The sequence below is a fragment of the Pteropus vampyrus genome, unplaced genomic scaffold (genome assembly GCF_000151845.1).
Source record: "Pteropus vampyrus isolate Shadow unplaced genomic scaffold, Pvam_2.0 Scaffold137, whole genome shotgun sequence".
NCBI classification, from domain to species: Eukaryota; Metazoa; Chordata; class Mammalia; order Chiroptera; family Pteropodidae; genus Pteropus; species Pteropus vampyrus.
Window position 1 is genome coordinate 3,027,461 of NW_011888918.1, and position 13,668 is coordinate 3,041,128.

The window sequence follows — 13,668 nt, forward strand, 5'->3', positions numbered from 1 at the left end:
ATGAATCTTCTAATTGCGCAAGTCTTCCTGAGAAAAAAGACATTATCTGCCTTCTTTATTCCTACGTGCCCAGCAACTAAAACAGAAACTGGCACATAATAGGTATATTCAGTAAATATTTGCCAAATAAATGAATGAGGAATTACTACTCACACTTCAAGAATAAAATCAGGGGCAGAAATTAATTTCTCTGACCTCCCCAGGCTCCTGACACTAACTCTTTTCTTCACATTTAGTAATATTTCTATTATAGTATCTGTCAGAATTTATTGCATTTATCTATTTACATGCCTGTCTGCCCCTCTTGAACTGTGAAACTTCTTAGGGTCAAGAAGCCTTCTTTAGAATTGAAGTTTTTATCCATAATACCAAGCATGGTTTAGGATGCAAAGTAGAAGCTCAAAAATCTTTGCTGGGTGATGAGGAAGAGGAGAAGAACAGCTAACATGCACTGACTGAGTGCTTACTACATGCAAAAAGCATTTCCTGTGGATTATCTCTTTAATCCTTACAATTCTAGGAGATAGATACAATTATTTCCTCCATTTTGGAAATGACAAAACACCTAGAGAGTTTATAAATAACTTGCTTGAGTTAACTACATGAATAAGTGGCAACCTAATCTATCTAATCAACCTAGTCTGCCTAATACCCAAGTCAATGCTCTTATCTACAACCTTCTATGTTTGCCTGAACCATAAACTATTCTCAAATGCATGATCATACTTAAATGTCAAAACCAGGGGTTTCAACACTGATGGTACCCTGTACTTCACAACAACGTTTAAAATATTAAGAAACAGTAAAGAACTGGAGAACATGAAGCCTTGCTACACACCAGAAGCAATAAAACAATTGATTAAAACTGGAATTCTTCCCACTCAACATTTGAGTAGAAAAATGTCAATAAAACCAAACTAGTAAATGAAAAAAATATAACTGATAAAATGAGAAAAGTTCCCAACATGTTACTGATATAGCCCTTTAAAAAATGGTACAGTTGATAACTGACAAGGAACACCACCTAGATTTTTAAGACAAGCATTCTCAAGCCTTTCTGTTCATAAAATCTTAACTGCTATAATCACAAAGAAACATTTCGAATCAAATAGTTTATTTTTTAAGATTATTTTAAAGATATAAAGACAGGCAGCACTTTGTATCATTTACCCTACTTTTTTTCCTAGCATAAAGTAGGCCAACTTTTAAGTATTATCACACAGAACCTGTTCTAACTTACTGCCCCACTCCACTGACGAACTTTCTTGAGAAGAAATCAAGCAAATTTTACCATCACATAAAGCAGAGTTGGGGGAAAAGCCAGTGAAAGTTCACCATATACCGCCGGTCTCTTGTACCCATGGGAAAATATCCAATGGGAATTTTCCTGTAAAGATTTCTGAAGTGATAAAACGATGCCAAGTGTTATTTGCTGAGCTGCTGCTTTAGGCCTTTCCACTAGATATCAAGGCCAATTTGGCCATTAAAAACCCTTCTGTAATGTTTGTCAAAATTCAAAGAACTGTATGTCTAAAAAAGGATGAATATTACTGAATGTAAATAGTACCTCAATAAATTTGACTTTTTAAAAATCTGGCAAATACCATAAACATGACAAAATAATTTTTTTAACCCTTAGTAAAAAAATCTTAATTTGTTTTGCCATATCCCCAAAAGTACAAAGTCAAGTTCTAAGGTTTAAAAAACAAGGGGTTGGAGAAAGATGCTGCACTTTTCTCTGAGTTTAAGTTTTAGGACTCATAGTTCTAAAAGTATGATATGGCCATCTCAAGGATTATAAATGGTTCAGCTGATAACTGACAAGGAACTTGTCTTTCAAGAATCTGAATTGTCTCATTTGTGTTCAGTTAAAAATAAGTCACTCTGCATCATCACAAAGTACCATTATTAAAGAACTACACGTAATATTGCACTTTAAAACTCTAAGCAGATAAAAAAAGCCTACATTTTATCATTCAACATGAGAAACCACATCAAATCAAATGCCCTAAACTTAAACCACATTGAGCTATAAATCAATTCCCCAAAAAGTAAGTGTAGAAGTGATCCTATTACTGTGTCACAGTAAATTAAGATTTTTTCTAATTTATCTATAGTTCATAAATTGACTACATTTTTAATTTTTGCTAAAAAAAAAAAAACACACACAAAAACCTATAAAGTCAGTTTTAAGCATGGTGGGGTAATAAAATTAAGCTAATCATTTAACAAATGTTTATATTTATTCTGTGCCAGGCTCCATTCTAGGGACTGATGATTCAGCAATGAACTAAATAAAACAAAAACAAAATACATTCCGTTTCACTAAAAAGTTTTCTTTCTAATATAAATACACACAGGGAGAGATGGCTGAGTGACTGACTGATGGGCAAGTAGTACACACAGCATGGATACACTGGACAAAGAGATGATTCCTGTCCTGGGTGGGATAGAGCAAGACGTCACAAGATTTCATCGCAAAACTCAGAATGGAACATAACTTAAAATTTACGAATTGTTCATTTCTGAAATTTTCCATTTAATATTTTTGAACCATGGGTAACTGAAACTGTGGAAAGTGAAACTGCAGGTAAGGGGGACTACTTTAACCTAGACAGGGACAACCACTAAACATAAGGGTATACATTTTAAGGAATTAAAAAGGCAATACTCCTCATCTAAGAAGCCTAGAAAATGAAAAAGTGATTCAAACATTTTAAAAGACTAAGCAAGTTAAAAATTCCAAAGTAAACAACTCCAAGAAAAAAGTGCCTTTCTTTCCAAATACTTATAAACTTAGGACAGTAAAAATTCCAAGTCTTACAATCATTCCAGGTAGGCCACAGTAGGCTAGGCAGATGATCAACAACTTGACTCATCTCAACTTAAAACTAACTTTATTTCTTATTTTCCAAAGGCAGGGCTTATATTTAAGTATTTGTATCCAAAGTCAGAATAGCATTATTACCTTATCGATTTATATTACCTTGAGGCTTACTTAAGGCTTCCCTGCTGAATTTGGTCAAGGACCAACTAAAGCATTTTCTACACGTATCATCTATTTAGAAAAAGCTTTCTTGCCTTCATCCATTAGGCAAAGAAATAAGTTTACAGCTAATACTATCTGGGTGAATACAGTTTGTCGTAAAAATACATATGCAAATGGGCATAATATGAAAAAGGCTGAAAAACTGCTGAGACTTAAAAAATTAATCTTTAGGAAATAAAGACTTGATAAATACTAACGATGTAATTCAGGCTCAGTCAGTACTGTTATTCGGCCCAGCAAGATGCATCTTTTAGATTCATCAACCCCATTAACATTCATAAGTACTGAAATTGTTAAGAAAAACATTTTAAGCAGGGTAATATTCTAAACCTGAAATCTGAAAGTTGTTCGGCAATGTTATTCTAATATAGTGGTAAATGTGATTTTTCTTATTCACTAGCCTTTTAGTCAGCACTATTAGGAATGCCACATTAGGGAGAATCAAAGTTTAAATCGAAACATATTAACATCTCTTACACAAGACTACAAACAGTATTACTGATTCTTTCTCATGCCAAATTGAAACAGCTCCAGTCTCCTGTCATATTAATAAATATTCTCAAGTTTTATCCTTAGTTTTCATAAATCCAAAGAATGATACAAAAGCCAACCTTCGGTTTCATCCCATTTTTAACAGACAAATGCCTGTATCATAAGAATTACATTGCTATCTCAGACCATCACACCCAATAAGTAAGATCTTTTATGCTAAATGCAAACAGTCAACTCTCCAGAGCCTGAAAAACAATTTTCCTCACCATTTGCCATGTTTTGGCACCAACCAACAAAAAACTCTGTGTGAAAACACAATCTTCTGGGCAGTGTGAGTAGAAATCAAGGGCACAGTTTAAAAGAGGAGATATCTGGTCTACGACCATGCCACCCTGAACAAGCCAGAGCCTGTCTGATCTTAGAAGCTAAGCAAGGTCGGGCCTGGTTAGTACTTGGACAGGAGACCACCTAGGAAGACCAGGTGCTACAGGCATAAAAAATAAAAAAATAAGGGATTGTAAGCTGAAAAGATCCTTGCAGTCTGTGAGGTCAACCAAGGGTTGCCTCTCTTAAAATAATATAATAATAATAATAATAATAATAATAATAATATTTCAGTGTAAAGAAAATAAAGTTTAAAGAAAAATAAAGTTTTCATTCTTAAACTAAGTGATTTATAGCGGTTTCTATCAAACATTTCAGAAGTTGACTCAGATTTATATACAGAATTCTCTATATATATTGCCTATATATATATATAAATATATATGTATATTTTCTGACGTTTGAAATTTAGTTTTGATTTTAGTTGCTATTATATATATATAATAGCAATTGGATAACTAAATACATGTAAGTATTCTGAAGTTTCAAGTATCAAAATTTCAACCCAACACTTGCTTATGTAGTTTCCAAAGTCTGTGGATATTAGCCAGCAATGCAAAAAACTAGCAGTCTTATTTCCTCATCAAAGTATACCCTCAAACTGTCTGCAGCTCAGCTTCTATTTAAAAAGTGTTTGAGAGAAATGACATTTGGGTGAGATCTACAAAATATGCACTGTATCTATCTACATCTTTAGGTTTTATTTCTGGATTAAGTAACCAACCTATCACATTACTCTGGCCCAGAAGTCACAAACTTGAACATCTGAAGCAGCCTGATGAAAAGACAAAATGGCTGTTACTGTGTTTAACTGAAAATGCTTAAAAGATTTACAATTCAAATTTAAAACACTCTGTTAAACAGTGCTATGTTAACTTGTTATGCATATAAAAAATTAAATTAGATCCCTGCCTCACATCACATACCAAAAAAAAAAAAAATTTCTGGCAGAATCAAGACTTAAATGTAAAAAACTTAAATGTAAAGAAATACAGGAGACTCTTAATGACCTTGGAGTATGGAATATATTTCTTAAATAAGACACAAAGGACACAAACAATAAGGAAACAGATTTGATAATCGTGTCTATTCAAAACAAACCATATAAAGTTAACAGATAAGCCACAGAGATTAGGAAAAGATATTTGCAATTCGCTTAACATAACCGGATTATGAAATCAGCTTCTAAAATCAATTGGGAAAGCGGGGAGGGGGAACAGCCCATTCAAGAAACAGAAACTGAATCGTTTACAACTCAACACTTGAAAACATGCTCAATCTCATAATTAATCAAAAAAAATTAAAATTAAGATGATGTTCACACTCATCTGATTTATAAACATAAAAAAAATCTGACAATGTTCATAGGATTTAAAAACAACAAATTCTCATACTCACATACTAAAAAATGTAAAGTGAGATAATTTTAGAGAGCTATTTGGCAATATCATCATGCCCTCCAACCTAATAATTTCACTTTTAAGTAATTTATCCTAGAGGACTTCATTTCAAACTTAGTACGCCCCCACACACACTCATGCAAATTTCACAAAACATTTATCCCTACTGCCTGCAATACAATCTGATACTTTTCTATCTAGTATGATGCTTAAGGTCACATTTTTTTAAAACAGGAAAAATTAGAAACAACCTATCAACATGAAAATAAAGTTAAACTGGCTATATTCTTATAATAATGTAACTATACAGCAGATAAAAGTAATGACTATAATTAAGCTGAATTATATGAAAATGCCATTTTGTAGGTTAAAAATGGTAAAATATCAACTTTGTGTGACCCTAAAAGACACATTTCCTGAAAAACAAGTTACAGAATAGGCAGAAAATTGTTTACATAAACTTTGAAAATACACAAAATAATATTATGATTTATTTGTGAATATATAGTATTCACAAATACAGTAATTACATAAAAACAAGCATTAGGAATAATCAGCACCAAATTCAAGATAATCGTTACTTCTGGGAAGAAAGTGAAATATAATCCAAAAAGATGCTTCGATTGCATGTGAATTTTTCTTAAAAAATGGAAAGTATGGGAAAAATGTTAGGATTTAATATAGCTGCATGGTGGATGTACGAATCCTAATTATATTGTCTCTGTATTCTTTGTTTGAAATATTTTAAGGAAAAAAATCTGTTAGCCAAAAAAAAACACATCTGCAGCCTAAATTTAATTCAAACCAACCCCTATATAAAATTTCTTTCCTTGCCTTAAAATGTTAATGCTTTATCCTCTCCCTTTTTTAACTAGGACTAGTCCAAAAAAAAAAAAAAAACCCCAGCTTTTATAAAATGCCTAAATAGTTCCTTAAAATCTATCGAGAGAAGATTTACCCCCGGAAAATTATTAGTCTTGTTCCTCCTTCCAGTTTAGTGCTATGTATTTTACTATATTTCCATTTTTCCCTTTGCTGCCAAGAAAATTCAAATTCAAATTTTATTCTTAGTCATTAAATTATGCTGCCACTTGGGAACAGAATGTATGCTTCCTCCTTTTCCATATTTCTCTTTTTATATTTATTTTATTACAATTCTGGATCTTTCGAGTTACTAGAAATTCTTTCTGGAATGAAATATAAATAAAGTCCAAAAAAATAAAAAGTAACCCTCTTGTTCCACCATGCTAAAAAGTTTTCACCACCACTACTTCCCTGACCAAAGAAATGGGTGTGTAGATACAACTATGCATACATGTTCACTAAACTAAAATTTCAGGCCATAGAGGATTGAAGTGAATATGCTACCAATGAAAAATGAGCTAAATATACCAAAAGAAAAAAAATACACACAAAAGAAAAGGCCGGCGTGGACGAAATTTAATAAGCTAACTTAATTTTGTCTCTTCAAGACCATACACTTTGTATGCTTTGTTTTCTAGTTCGTAGACATTGTGGAAAATACAGAGTCCAATAACATGTAATACTATAAGTCAGCTATAAAGAAAATTCTATTTTTCTGTGGTCATTTATTTAAAAAGAGTATTTTCCCCATGCCTGAAGATAATCTGGCAATCAGTTTCCAGAATTTAGTTTCCCTTTTCCTTCTGTCAGGACACTTACAATGTATAATTATGCCAAGCTATAATATCACTACCCAGCATACATCCCCTCTGACACATGGTATACTCCGAAACAAATTCAAAATCATGGGTTACGTGAAACAAATCCCCTATTCAACCTATTCCTTAACTTCCAAAACTGAATATCAAATGTACTTTTTAAATAGGTTAATTATTCTTAACAAATAGGTCCTAGGATATCAATCAGTCTTATTTATCTCATTTTAGAAATAAAGGATAAACTAGAGAATATACCACAAGTTGACAATTTTAAATTGCAATTTTTGGAGCTTATAGTTCACAAAGACTTTGAAAGGTTATTTTTAACAAAGTTAAAGCATTTCACTCAGTAGTAAGGCCAAAAGAACACAATCCAATTTAGGTTTTAAAAAGAGCATTTACTCACCACCTGCTATATACCAGAACTGCTATTAGATATGAAGAAAACTGTATGCTCCTTACCTTCAAGAAATACACAGGCTACTGGGCAACCACCCAGATTCTTTTATCGGGAGTGACAAAAAAAATACTGCTTTTAAGGGCCAAGTAAGATAACTAAATAGATGAGCAGCTCTGTCTAAGTGAGTGCTTGGAAGAACAACTACAGAACGTATGCCCCACCTAAAGTAATTCTAAATCAACTTCAAAAGAATGCAATCAAAACAAAACTATCTCCCAGTGAGATAGACAATATATTGCAAGAAATGTTTAACTGCTAACCAGATAAACAAAGATTTAAAAAAAAAAAAAAAGTGGCAAAGGCATGGAAAAGATAGACCTCACCCCTAGCCACATTTCCAGTGAGTTTACACTGCTGTGACCTTTCCGAATGGAGGTCTGGTAATATTCATCAAGATAAAAAATGTATTTCCTTCAACCCAGTAATTATACTCTTAGAAAGTTACCCTACAGTCATTAGAATGCAACAGCTGTACGTAGAATGCATACATACAATATACAATAAATTTAAACAATCTAAATATCCAGTAATAGAAACACTATTAAATATGGCACTTCCATTCAATAAAATACTAAAGAACTATTTAAAAGAACAGAGTAGATGCAGATGTACTGATCTGAAAAGCCATGCATGAATATTATTTTTTAAAGCACACTACTATGAGCCAAGATGGTGAAACCTGCTGAACTCCCAAGAACTGTTTCCCAACATACCCGGAAGCATGATTCCAAGCCACAGCCTTAGGTGGTAGTGTAGGTTTTCTGAGAACTGCTGACTGCCAGTCAGTCTGCAGCCAACGTACCCAGCAAAAACAAGCACGAGCTACCCAGCAACCTACAGCAGTTACAAAATAAATGGACCCTCTGGCCTACATTGAGAAGTTTCTACAGCAGGAAAATGTTCACTACAAATCCAATGTGGAGATTTTCAAATTGCAACCAAATACACCCTGCAAAGAAATGGCAAAGATGGTGTCACTGCTACCCAGAACATCTAGCTAACTTTCCTCAAGAGCCAAAAGATCTGCTCTCCTACAATTACACTATTTGAATCTACTAGATCTTCCAATAACATTTTGCAAAGCTTTGATCTCACTGAGAAGAATCTCATCAATCCATCAAGTTTGCCAGAGCTCTTCTTTGAACTTCTCTACACTGCTGTAGAAGCATCTAAGACTTTATATACCCACTTTTATGACTGCTGAAAATACAAGTGCAAAATACAAGAATAAAGTGAATACAGCATCACAGAATTTCATGTACACATGTCAAGGGACAGCAATGCAACTGCAAAGCAGATATCTTTGGAAGTGATGACTGACCTCTACAGAAGAAATACCTGAAACGATGCCAAGACTGTCAATTTTATCACAACTACATGCTTCTCTAAAGTCACCAAGGTATTAGTCGCTGCCTTGACATTCTTCCTAGGTAAAGATGAACAAGAGAAACAGGACAGTAACTCAGAATGTTAGTGCAGTATGCCACAGGGAAGAAAGACTCCAGACACAAAAAAAGGTTGAAATGTTATGAAATGCTTAAGAAACAAAAAAAAAACCACAAACAGTTGTTTAAGTTTTTAGCTATCCATTTGATTCATAATCCCCAATGTTTTGCAAAAAAACTGCTAAGGCAGCTAAAGAGTTCTAAGGAGTGAAGTTGATGTTTGAAGTGAAGACTATGATCATGAACTTTATAACCAGATTGGTGGGAATTCATGAGCTTTTTTCCCCTAACTTCTATCCCTTTGTACAAAGGTTTCTGCAGCAGCACCAAACAAAAGAGAAATAACAAGATGTTTGCCGCACAAACATCTCATCACCTAGTAACCCTAAGATCACTCAGTCATTGCTCATGAGTGTGGCCATCCATTTTGTTATGGACAAGAATTCTGAAAGTCATGACAGTAGGAATCAGTGCTATGAAAGATAACAGCTCAATGACATAAGAACTTCCTCAAGACCTGGCCCAGTATTATAAAACACACGAAGATAAGAATGCGATATCTGTTAGAACTTTGATCCAGTTCATCTGAACACTGAATCCTTAGATGTTTGCAGAAGAAATTGTAAGGTTAAGACTAGCAAGGCCTCGATAAAATCAAGAGTGCAAGAATATGGACAATTAGATGCTAATTGAACATAAGTTCTGCAAGCTGAGAAAGAAGCAGAGAAGGCCAAGAACAATAAAGATGGATGCGGAAGTACCAGTCTCAGTGAGAAGGATACTGACGGTAAACAGGTTTATGAACACCAATCACTCTTCCGATGAAGAACACCAAGGACTCTCCAAGAAGCTGAACTGTTTCATGGAAGAGCCAGAATGTCTACTCAAAAATAATAAGCACTCCTTCAGAGAAAAGCAGTTAGTGCTACAAGATAAACTTCTGAAAAAAAAAAGAAGCAACTCCCAAGCAAGTTTTCCACTACAAGGAAAATACTATACTTGTATCACTAATCTGAAAATTGAAGAATTGAGAATGTTTATTTATATTTAAAAGCTTAGAAGTACTATTATTTTGAAAACCACCCAAAAAGCACACTGCTAAACAATGATTGGTTTGATCTCGATTTTTAAAAAAACTCTGCAACACAAAAAATAAGCCTTAATGTAAACTAGATTTTAATTAATAGCGACATAACAATATTGGTTCAATTTTAACAAATATGCCACATTAAAACAAAATTTTATGAATAAGGAAAAATAGGAGATAGATACTATGAGTACTTTCTGTATTAAATGAACAACTTTCTGTAAATCTAAAACTGCACTAAGAAACTATTAATTTTTTTTAAAACTTGCATATGTAAACAGATTTGCAAATAAACACTTACATATGAAGACAAAGAGAGCTGGAAGCTCTAAGTGAAACGGTAAACAGTAGTTTTTTACAGTGAAACTGGAAAGAGCATAATGAGGAAACCTAAATTTTCTATACTGAGCAATACTCTAAGGAGAGGCTCTGTAGCATATTGACAACCTCAATCCTGAAACTATACTACATGGATTCAAATGTCAGCTCTACCATTAATTATTGATAAATCTGGGCAATTAATTTCTCTTCCTCAGTTTCCTCATTTGTAAATAGGGATAACTGTATGTGTGCCCATAGAGCTGCTGCAGGTATTAAATGACTTAATACACGTAAAGTACTGGGAAAATATATAGTACATAGCAAGTGCTCACCACCAACACCACCACCACCACCACCACCACCACCATCATTATCAAGCATCTATTATTCATCATCAAGCATCCATTACTCCTGAATTTTTTAAAATCTTGACTAGTAAGACAAATCAAGAAAACTTGTTTCATCAAGCCCCTTTCTATGGAGATCTTTGATATAGAAAATACAAATGTATTCAACTGCCAAATAAAAATAACCTATGATTTTTTTAAAGCAAATTACAAACTAACAATTAGCAATATGAGCCCGTTTATATAAATAGAACTACTAACAAAGTCTATAAGGATAATCACAAAAAACAGTTGTGTGATTCTGGATAATTTTCACCTCCTTTATACTCTCCTGACTCGTTTTAATTTTCTACATGGAATATGTATCACTTTTAATAAAAGAAAGTAGGCATCAGCTAACTTTTTCTATGAAGGGCCAGATAGTATTTTAGGCTTTGCAGGCTATATGGGTCTCTGTTACTCTGTTACCCAATTACTCAACTCTACCATTCCACCAAAAAAGCAACTGCAGACAATATCTAAATGAATGCATATGGCTATGTCCCAATAAAAACTTAATTTACAAAAACAGGCAACTGGCAGGGCCTGGCCCACAAGCTGTAAAGTTTGCTGACCCCTGAAATGAAAAATAAAACCAAATTATTTTCATTTTGGAAAACAAAATGAGATTTATATCAAAAAAGTACATCAGTTATACTGATACTAATGATGGAAAAAGTCCACTCATTTATTAATTCATACAAGTCTAAGGATAGAATAACACAAACTGGACTCTGTAAATCTTCCTCTCGTCCCTAGAACGCCAATAAGAAAATCTGCTACTCAGTAGCCTAAAATCTAAACAGGCACATACACTGGTGAGTAGGCAGTTAAAACAGAAGTTAAAAGAAATATGGCTTTCATATTTAAGTCAATTTGAAATTTTTTTCAAATTTCATAATTCACCACCAAGCAGCTGCCACATGTATGGAAGTCCAGAGTACTGATGAAATAAATGATTTTAGTTATAGATTACAGTAACCACTCTGACGAATTTGTGAATGAAAAATCTATGAACAACAGCATTAGAAATGAAATTTCTATAAATGCAAAATTAGGAAAGAAAAATCTATGAAATGCTAACAGAATAAGTGTCAGAGGGTGGTGAAAGGAGACATAAAGGTGGCCCCTGTTATGAGGACATTTCAAACTGCAGAACCGACAAAAGTTTATAATCTCCCCCTACCAAAAAAATAAAGCTTTGAACTGAAGGAAATTATTTTTAACATTTCACTGAGAAGAGTTTTGTGATCAAATGATGTTAAATGTTATGACAAATATCTTGGAATTTTAAATGGTTTCTTGAGGGCAGGGGTGAGGACTATTTTTGGAAGAGATATAATGGGAATAACATAAGGCTGGGAAATCCAGAATCTAAAAATTAAAATATTTAAAAACCATCCTACTAAAAAAATGCCAACAACCTGCAATAAAGATAAATCAACCAGTTTCTACCAAAGTTCACTGTTGGGCCATCAAATGAAGTTGTCAAATTCCAGAGGCAAACGTTTAAAATAAGGTCAAAAGCCAGGAAGAGAAAGTACTTACTAGTTTTCAATCCAAACTCTCCTATTTAAAGCCTGTTATCAGTAGTTTTAAAAGAAGCTACTGACGGACGAAAAGCCCAAGGGGGCTTGGGAAAACAGGACCCAAGGTACTCGACCAAGTAGGCTGCTCCAAATACCACCTAAGAAAAGGTGAGGAAAATCTTCCCACTCCAGGTACTGTCAAAGCAGTACTAAGCAGAACCCATTCGAAGCCTGCCACCAAAGAAATTGCTATAAGCGATAAAAGACGGTAATGAAGAAACAGAGGGTGTACTCTCCCCGTGGGCAACAAGGAAAGGCAAGTGCACTCGAAGGAAGGATAGCTAAGAGGGTTCTGGACCCTTTGCTGGGAGGGGCGAGGCGATGGTGAGTGCCAGGCTCCAGAGACAGTGGTTGAAAGGAGGACGAATCCAGGACCCTCACGGTCGGCCCCTGCGGCCGCCGAGCCGCACACTGTGCGGGGCGACAGGTCAAGTTAGGAGGCCAAGTTCAGAGCTGGGACGAGCGCGCGCTCCCCGGCCCGCGCCCGAGACACTCGCCCCTTCAGCCGTCACCTCCTCCTCGACCCCGGGCTCTCCCTCTTAGCCCGGGAAACGGTGCTCGCACTCCAGAGACCCTCACCTAGAGCTTTCCGCCGTCTCGCCGCAGGTCTCGGACTCCTCGGGAACCACAGCTGAGGGGAGGGGGAGGAGGGGGGGAGCGGAAAAGGGAAGGGGCCCAACCCGATGTCTCCACCGCCGCTGCCGCCGCCGCGATACCCGGTCTGGGATCGTGCGCGCGCCTCCCGGACCGCCGCCGCCGCGTCTGCCCGCCCTCACGGCCGCACGTCGCCCTGACGAGAATCGCACGAGGAGGTTCGATCCAATAAGACCACATGTTGTGCGCAGCCGCACTGGCCTAAACCGGAAGCTGCTTCTCTGACACCCTAGAACCTGGATGCATCTTGGGAGTTGTGGTTTAGCCAGGAACTCAACGAAAACAGTACTGAGCGTCAAGGGACTGAGGTTTAGCCGGGAACTCAACGAAAACAGTACTGAAAACAGTACACATAAATCCCCTTCGTTTTTTTTTTTCCCACCGAAAAGGGAAGCGGTTCAGATCAGAAGAGAGTTGGGGGCCGCCCTCGTTCGTGGACGCTTTTTCCAATCTCTATGGATACGAGTTACACACCTTGGGCATAAGCCAAAATTTAAGGATTTTGGCTAGGTGTTCCTGCCAACGGCCAATATACTGTTAGACGTCATCTGTGAAAGCTTCGGAAATAAATCCGAAAGCATTAGCCAAATCTTATCCCCCCCTCGAAAAAAAGCATTTGCCTTTTATCACCTTATTAAGGTATTATGATTTATGCCCTACTACTTCTACAAAACGAACATGAGCCCACTCTTAAAATACATATAATTCAGAACGATTCT

General features: G+C 35.6%; 1 protein-coding gene and 1 pseudogene across 2 annotated transcripts in view; one reads left to right on the forward strand and one right to left on the reverse strand.

The window, feature by feature from the left end:
* The window catches only part of ADIPOR2 (adiponectin receptor 2), a 72,165-nt gene extending 59,105 nt beyond the window's left edge, over nucleotides 1-13,060 (reverse strand). Inside the window, exon 1 of one of the 2 annotated variants that reach the window (XM_011367808.2) lies at nucleotides 12,875-13,060. The gene's annotated coding sequence lies outside the window, so the exon portion shown is untranslated. Of the gene's footprint in view, nucleotides 1-8,788; nucleotides 8,894-12,874 lie in introns of those variants that run through there. The other variant, XM_023535199.1, reaches the window with a different exon arrangement.
* On the forward strand, nucleotides 7,837-8,941 carry LOC105297300 (annotated as a pseudogene).
* Nucleotides 13,061-13,668: the final 608 nt, after the last annotated feature.